A 9,184-nucleotide genomic window follows, 5' to 3' on the forward strand; every position below is an offset into this window, starting at 1 on the left:
TAGCTAAATTAACACTATTAAACACTATTTACTAACAAAAATGTTACAATAGACACATTTTTGGTAGAAATTGATTACTGAAAATGACATTTTGTTTTCTTCATCACCTGTTATTTCTCCTGACTTTCTTAACAGAGGTGATGGAGGTCTTTTAATGGGCGACAAACCAACACTTTGCTATTAAAAATTAGCCTCCTCATGTCTGTCTGTGCCAGTTACGTGACTTTTTTGCAGTAGATTGAAAGTGTCCCATGACAGAGATAACCCATTTATACCTGTCATTATAATGTAATCAGTATCTTGATACATTACCTGGGTAAGGAAAAATACATGTTAATAAATGCATTCAGAGCGCATTGTGATCAGAATGCGACGGATGGTCCAGACCACATTTGGAGGTCATCAGGTTCACAATGCAAACTGTACAGCGTGACCAAATTCACAAGAAAAAAATCATCCCAGTAAATGAAAGGTCACTTAGCGCCGACTTTTCCTACCAGCTACAACAAGCCCTGCAAAAACGACAAGTAGCAGCAGTGGCTAGCGTGTTTTACTTTTTTTTTTTAAAAATGTAACATTCACTGATAACATTCACTGGCATTCCTTCACTTCACCTGGAATGCACTATGTCTATTGAGAAAAACTGCCAACCCTGCTTAACTTATTTGAACTCATATTATCTCAGATACAGATTATTAGCTAAGCTATTTGTCCTTTGAACATATACAGTAGAGAAATGGTAACAAAAACAATGTATAAAACTATAGCATTGGGTGAAAACGTGTAAATGATCCTGATGTGCTACTTCTAGCTTTTTGCGCTTTTTTGACAAAGTGATATTTCAAGTTTCGAATACTAGGATTATGATTATGAGAAAGTAAACCAACCTCCTGCAGACTTGTTACAAGCCAATGTTCCTCCAGAAGAATGATATCACCTATTACACCCTTCATGAGTATTAATGTGAACGACTGCTAGTTAGTCAGCTTTTGAAACCTACATTTAAGGACCCATTCAATGAGCAAATCACAGGATGTTAATAGGCACGATCCCAACCACAATACTACTATAATAAAACAAAGACTTTAATGTAAGCAAAACCATCAATGATTGTCTTACAGTACATAAACTAGCAGATTTGCTCGCTAATGATAGTGCCAGCTTTTCGGACGGGTACGTCTCGGCTCACAGGTCATATGGTGCGTTCCATTTGTACTTGGAAGTCAGAATGTCCCTGTTCCCAGTTGAAAATTTTCAACGGAAATGACCCCTTAAGTCGGATTTCTGACTCGGAAGGTCAGAAGATTCTCACCAGCCACGACTTGAAAATCAACGATGGTAGCCCAACAGTGTGAAATTTGTAGTAATAGCCTGTTTATTAGCAGTTTTGTCTCATTTGTGTGCCATTAAATGAGTTGTACATACAGCAATGTCCAACTTCTATCTGTGGACATGTTGCTGCACTGTTTGTATGAGCAAAATACAGAACATTTTTTATCAACTGGTATTGGCTATCAATAGCTAACTTGGCTAGAACTGGTTTTCTGACTTCTTTAACTAGAACACTTCAAACTCGGGTGTGACGTCATTCCCAGCTCAGACATTCAACTTCCGAGGTAAATGGAACACAGCAATAGTCATCCCTGGAAAGTCTCCTATAAACTGTGATGGACAGTTTGGGTGATATTTTATAATTTGTGTCAAATGTTTCTTTGCTATTTTTGGTGTTTGTTTGATATACCTGTGTGATTGCCTGAATACTCGTGTGGGTTTTTTTTTTTGCTCCATCTTACTATACCTGAGTGCAATGTGATTAGTACCAGACTTATAACCAGAATGATGGTCAAAACTACAAACCGGAAATGTCCTTAAGCATGGAATGATGTAATGGTGTTTAGTAGCAGCATTTTCCCTGGGGGATGTAATGACTCTCAGGAGGAGAGAGGAATGAAGAGAAGAAGTGAACGCTTAAACTTCGGCCTGTCGCAGTTTTCTGCCTGTCCTCTGTGTGTGAAGGAGGAAGGTTAGAGGGGATGGGAGAGAGAGAGCAAGCGAGGGGGGGAGTGTGTTCGGTGGACAGCCATTCATCCTGAGCTGAGGGAAGGTTTCCAAATCTTCCCCCCCGACATTCTTCTGGGCTCAAAGAAGCCCCGGGACAGAAGTGGCCCAAAACTGGCACAGACCGCCTCGGCGTTGCCAGGGACAGCCACTCTGCCGAGGCGTTGCTGGGGCCCAGCGTTGTTTTGTCTTCCGTTCTCACCTCACTTCCAGGTTTGGAAAAAGAGACTGGAGGATCATTAACCACAAGAAGCGCCCCATACTACACTGTATGTCCACATATAACCAGAGCTCAGGACATGTGTCCATTCAGTTACCTATTTCTTATTTTATGTAACCTTCATTTAACCAAGAAAAGTCGAATGAAAACATCTCTCTCGCTCTCGCTCTCGCTCTCACTCTCTCTCTCTCTCTCTCTCTCTCTCTCTCTCTCTCTCTCTCTCTCTCTCTCTCTCTCTCTCTCTCTCTCACACTCTCTCTCTCTCGCTCTCTCGCGCTCTCTCTCTCTCTCTCTCTCTCTCTCTCTCTCTCTCTCTCTCTCTCTCTCTCTCTCCCTCTCCCTGGCATGGCTTCTCTCTTTTTTCACTCTAAAGCAAACATCTATTGAGTTGTCGTCAGGTAGATTTCTTAACTCGAAGAAAAGATTATTCATATCTCAAGTAGTTACACGACCAGTTGCCCAACGAGTTAGGGCACACTGTTCCATGGCCTGTCTCTGACTGCAGCTTACAGTGTAACTTCTGAATAAAAAAACATGACATTATATCTGCTCAGTGGATGAGCACTTCTAACTGATGATGGGAATCATGGTATCCTGAAAAAAGTCTAAAAAGTTTATAACATGTCCCAAATGTCCAGGAAATGTCCCATAGTGACTAAACACACTTAAATTAGAACTGATTTTATATTGTGTGTTTCTTTATTATCAAGCTTTGCTCTGATCTCAAATGCCCATTGTCAAAAGAGTATTAGAGGTTTCGGACTATTTTACTTTAAGTTATCAAGCCAGAAGCACAACTAACTGACTGCAAGTCCTGAATCTATACGTACGTGCACATGTACAAGTTGTGCCGGGGTACAAGACTGAATTTATAGACTATATTTATAATGAACCATAGCTCACTTTTATTCTCACCGGTAATAAAGTCTGTTTATTTGTTGTTGTCTTGTAAGAAATTCCAGTGATGAATATAATAAGACTTACATGTTACCTACTAAATATTATGTCATGTGCACTGACTCTGAGAATGAATCCTCTTAGCTTCTGAATCCTCTTAAGGTCAACCCGTGAGTTGACCCATCCGCCCAGCTTGCATTCCCGCAGGGCTGCAGTCAATGTGCTCCACCAAACTCATGTAGCATCCGGAAATTCATCAAACTGTGAAAATCAATGTCTGAGCTTCACTGTGCAGAGTCTGTTTCCACATTCAACTGCTGAAGGTGGAAAAATGTCTTCATGCTTATCTTAAGTCTGCATTAAAGACATGGACCAATAAGCATAATTTGTGACATCACAACTAGTCGAGCCGATCATTGCCAAGTACGTAACTTACTTAAGAGAAATGTGGAAAATGAGTTACCTTTACAGTGAAGTCGGAAACATCTTGCGCCTAGCAGTTAGAGTTGTGTAATGAACAAGATTTGCATATTCATAGATTCTGGACTTTAATGAGGGAGAAGGAGTAGATATCTTTTTAAGGATTTTAATGAGGTAAAGGAACTTTATTTTTTAATTTTTAGGAATACTGGACTCAAATTATCATTCCACTTAGAGGATTTTTATGTCTTAAAATATTTCCAGAGGGGGCCTTTAAGGCCCATGAGAAAATGATATGATACCATATGTTTTTGTTTATGCAACATCGTCACATATTATTAAATCATACACATAGGCACCTTAAATCAGCTCTGGGCAATTGGTGCGTAAATGCTGCAAAGGTGTGATAGTGATTGGTGCAATAAAGTGTAAAAACGTGTTTCTTATTTTCTAGCAGGTGCCCATTTAAAGCATGTATAAAGACACTCCAAATAGTCCCAATCAACACTAAATAAGGTACAGTACATTTAACTCCAGGTAGTAGCAATGATTATGCTTTAATTTAACTTGATGGCGATAGTAACCTAACCATTGATTAATAGCACATTCAGCCTTGGCCATGTTATAAGTGCAATAAAACATTAGATGTGTCTGAAATAATGCACTTTTAGCTGTCTGAATGTTTTTACGCACACTCATATTTGCATAAAAATATGGCTAAATACACATTTTAAAATAAGTGATAGTGTATCATTCCAACAATAATTATAGATATGATGCATGTCAACAGATAGCCATGTTAGTGGTAAAGGCACGCTGCGTATTAAATCATATTTTGGTTCTAACATGTGATAGTGTTGGAACATGCTGACCCAGACAGGCACAAGGGAAGTGAATTTTCTCTAACTTTCTTGTACACATTATGTAAGAATGTACAGTAAGATAGTCACTTGTTGTAATGACTTCCATGTAGTTTGACGGTTCATCCATTTTCCTTTACTTAGTTATATATTCATTGAGCTCTGTGCTGCTGCTGCTGTTGGAGAGGAAATAAAAAAGGTTAGACTGCAGGTTAGACCTTGAATGGCTGCCAGTGAATGTATGTTGTAACGGCTTTTTTGGAAAAACAATAAAGTTTTGCTGCCAAAAAGAAATCCTGATGATCAATGAATGACAAAGAATGTGGCTGTGACTCTACTGTTAGATTTGATGAATGATTGTGTGTGTGAGAGTTAATATTTTTTACAGCAAAAAGCAGATTCATTTCCTGACAGATGAGCCTGGCCTTATTGACCATCATCAACAAAACTGTCAGATGGAAGGATCATTGAGAGACGACTGTGCTACTCTTAGTAGTCTGGTTTTAGATTTAGAGTTACGTTCATAGACTCAAGTGTGGCATACATATAAATCAGAGCTGTTACTTCCATAAAGTTGAAGATGATGATCACATGATTTTGTAAATTTAAAAGCAATCCATCTGGCAACAGAGTGATAATTGAGCATCCCTGAACTAAAAACAATAATAGTGGTATTATAGTTTGACTGTTCTGATTAGTACCTGGATGTTTTATCATTATATTTTTAATCTGATAAAGACATGAAGGAAATCACAGACACGTCTGTAACCATACACAGTCTTTGTCAGTAACCATCAGATCTTAGTAGGGTTGGGTTTTGGAACACGATACCTTTAAGGTATCGACCAAAATAAATCGATACCAAGTGGTATCGAAACGTCTCCCATCAAACAATACCTGTAATCGATCCTTTTTGCAACCAGAGCTAGAAAATAAGACTTTGCATGGACTTGCTCACAACCAGTCAATGCAACCATTCTTCATTTTAATGCGACATGTGATTGGTCCACTGCCACAGAAGCTACAACCCATCTGTGATGGTGAAGTCGTGGTGAATTTGAGTTAGCACACTTAGCAGTTTAGCAATCAAGATGCTACCTAAACGCTTTAAAGTGTGGCTACACTACACGCCTGTTACACCGCATAAAAGACACAAAATGTGTTTTGGATATCTAATGAAGTACTCAACTGGCATCCTAATTTTTTAAACGATACCCAGCTGTAAATGTTAGGCTATTGGTTGAAAAAAATTGTTTTAAACGATATGAAGCAAGCAGACAAGAAGAAGAAAAATGAAAGAAGTATTTCATATTCCTCCACAGAGTGCAAGAATATGAAAAAGTGCCTGACACTTATCTCTCCAGTATTTCAGTCCATCCAGACACCTCCTAATGTTTTATTACACTCATAAGACGGCCAAGGATGTCCAAGCTCCTTATCCATGATTAGATTACTTTTACCATCAAGTTAAATTAAGCATAATCATTGCTGCTATCTGGCGTTATCTGGTGTCAAGTAAAGTTGATTCATTTAACCCAAAATCATGAATATGCCTCAAAGGGCTTTACAGTCTGTACAGCACATAAAAACAGATGCTGAATGTTAAGAAATAAAAATAAAAATTACAATAATGACAAACAGGAGGATTACACTCAAAACTGTTTTTTTGCTTTTCAAAATAAAATGGTAACAACATTTTGGTCCCTCGGACTTTCATCAGGCATATCAACGGGCAGCATTACCGAGCATTAATCTATTGTCTGACAGGTGACTCATACTATCTTTATGAATGGAAATAAATGAACCTGAGATACTGGACAGGTGGTTTTAAATATTGGAACATTTTCACAGGTATTGTCCTAAATATACTGTTATTGAACTGAAACTGTTTAAGTGAAGATGACTTTGTAATCTTAATCTTTTGCAGCGTTATTTTCGTGCGACATGAACTCAGTGAACTCAGATGTGTTCCAGGAAGCAGTTTTACCGAGTTATCTGGAAATCTTTGATGAAAAAAAAAACCCCAACCCCCTCAAATCTGGAGCTCAGTTATTTAGACACCTGTTTCACTGAATGTGCAACATGCAAACTGCCACTTGCAAACACATATTCCTCTCCTGTTCTTTACACTTTTCAGTTATCCAAAGTTGTACCTGCAACCTATGGACAAGCAGCCCTAGACTCTCAATTTTTTAGTGACTATTATTGTGAAACTGACACTTGCTTCTTGAAACAGGAAGCACAATATGTAGACATCTTATAGAGAAAATAAGCTGCAGTAATTTCACAGGAAGACTTTCTTGTGTTTACATGTGGAAATAGTGAACAACATGTTTCAAGAGAGACATAAGAAATAAATGTATAACAAGCTGCGTGTTTGTAAAAGGTGAAGAGTTATTACAGTGTATCAACCCAATCCACATGTTCAGTTGCAGAGGTTGATGATGTCCTTCGAGTGATCTTAAAAAAGACAGTCCAACCTCTATTTTTTTTTTCTGCCTGTAAAAATGTCAGCCTAGTTGCAGTGTGAGTAATATGACCACCTGCAAGCAAGTCACAACTTCCATTCCTACTACAACAGGTCTGGGTAAAAAAAAGTACCAAACACATCCACCCACTGACCACAATGTATCTGACTCTCATTCCCCTGTCATTACTGGATGTTTACGCTGTGTGCAAACTGGCTCGGCTCACCGCTGTGCCAGCATGAGGGGGGGATGTGAATGGATTGTAGCCCTCTGCTCTCCGGGCGATGCCGGGGCTGCTGATGCTGAGCCGAGCGGCTGTATAGCAACAGGCGAACAGCACAACAAAGCTGCGGGTCCTCCGGGGACGTTGTTAGAGCCGCTGCTCTCTTAGGAACAGCGTGAGGAGGCTGAGGCAGAGAGTAATTTGGTCTGTTAGATAACTCACACACACACACACACACACACACACAAAAAAAACACACACATACTTTGCAATCCCTTGATGAAAAAGACCTTCTGTTTTCCTATAGTACAGTTTAAGAAGAATTTAAAAGGTTTAAAAATGTACTAAACCCTCACAGACTTCTTCATATACTTTAGGCATATCATATTGATTAAACATAGCACAGGTAGGCAAGGCAGCTTCATTTTTATAGCACATTTCATACACAACAGAAACTCAAGATTCAAGATCACTTTATTGTTTTTGTCTAAAAATACACACCGAAATTCAGTACACTGCCTAAAAAACAAAACTGATCAAACATGTTCACATACACAGTTCCGGACATTCACATAATTACCAACGTATGCTAAAAAGAAAGTTAAAAATGAGATGGACCAAAATAAGTATAAAAATTAGCAGTTGCAATTGTGTAAAAAAATGTGATGAATAAATAAAGTAGCAAAAGTGCTTTGCATAATTTATTAAAAATATCTGAACATAATACAGCATAACATTCACAGTGTAAATGATGCAAATCATTTTGAAAAAATACAAAACATGACATCACATGACACAAATTCAATATAGGTCAACATGTAGGCCTAAGTGTAAAAAACAATGAGTTCTTAAGGTTCAGTTAAACACAGAGCTTCTAAAAATCTCTGAAAACATAACCTGATCCAGAACTTGTGTACACATAATAAAAATATACATAAAATAAAATAAAAATCATCAAAAGTTTTAAGCCACATTTAAATGTATAATTTGAGGTTTTGGGAAGAAAAAAACACATTTGTCAAAATGTCCTGTCTTCACTGTGAGGTTGCCAAGCAACCAACAGAGACTCCAAGCAGGTCACTGTGCCTGGCAACAGTTCACCAAGAAATAGTAACAGCACGTAGCTCTCTGTAAAGTCTCTCTCAAAGCAAAATGTGTTGATTTTACATTTGTGTTTGAGCATGGATTACACAACTGGGATACAAAGTGTTAATTAGTGAACTTTAGAGGTGCTTATAAGCATCATTTATGAATTTTGAAGAGAACTGTTTCCAGTCTTTATGCTAAGCTAAGCTAATGGCATCCCAAGAAAGACAAAAAGACGAGAGTTAATGAGAAAATTCCAAAAACATATCAAATTTTTCATTTAATAATTGAATGTAATCAAAGCTGGGGCAAGTCTTATATTGTCTAATCACCTGTTTCAGCTCTCTTGTGCAGAAGTGTTCCTCAATTTTCTTTTCAGTTAGCACACCACTACCACATAATTGGGGCAGATTTTCAGTTTTGTTCAGTTTTCTTTGTTAACTGTTTTTTAGTATTCAGAGAGTGAGGCCAAAGGAGCAATAAGTTTCAGCCTTAAAGGCAGTTATGAAAATAATTGTAGTTTTGTGTGTATTTAGCTCAAGGACATACATCCACTCATTATTATTTTCAATGCACTTGCAGAGAGAATAGAACTGGTGGTCCTGAGGTAAATTCCAGTTTTTATAACAATGTCTGTATGATTCATTGTTTTGCATAATTTGGCCCAATAGAACTGTATCATAGTTACATAAAAGAGGCCCACGGATGGAGCCTTGGGGAACTCCAAAAGAAGGTCTATAAACCCTCTTAACAAAAGTCCCTAAAATGATAATTACTAGAATACCATTAGGTGCAAGGTGTAATAAGTCAGGTGAGGTCATTGGGTCTCTTAGATAAACTCACTGCTGAATCAGGACTCATTATAGGTCCATATAGGAATGATGTAGTTAAATGAACATTGTTATCAATATTTGTTGATAATACTCTAACCCTAACCCTAACCCAAATCCTC

Source organism: Scomber scombrus, chromosome 3 (genome assembly GCF_963691925.1).
Source record: "Scomber scombrus chromosome 3, fScoSco1.1, whole genome shotgun sequence".
Lineage (NCBI taxonomy): Eukaryota > Metazoa > Chordata > Actinopteri > Scombriformes > Scombridae > Scomber > Scomber scombrus.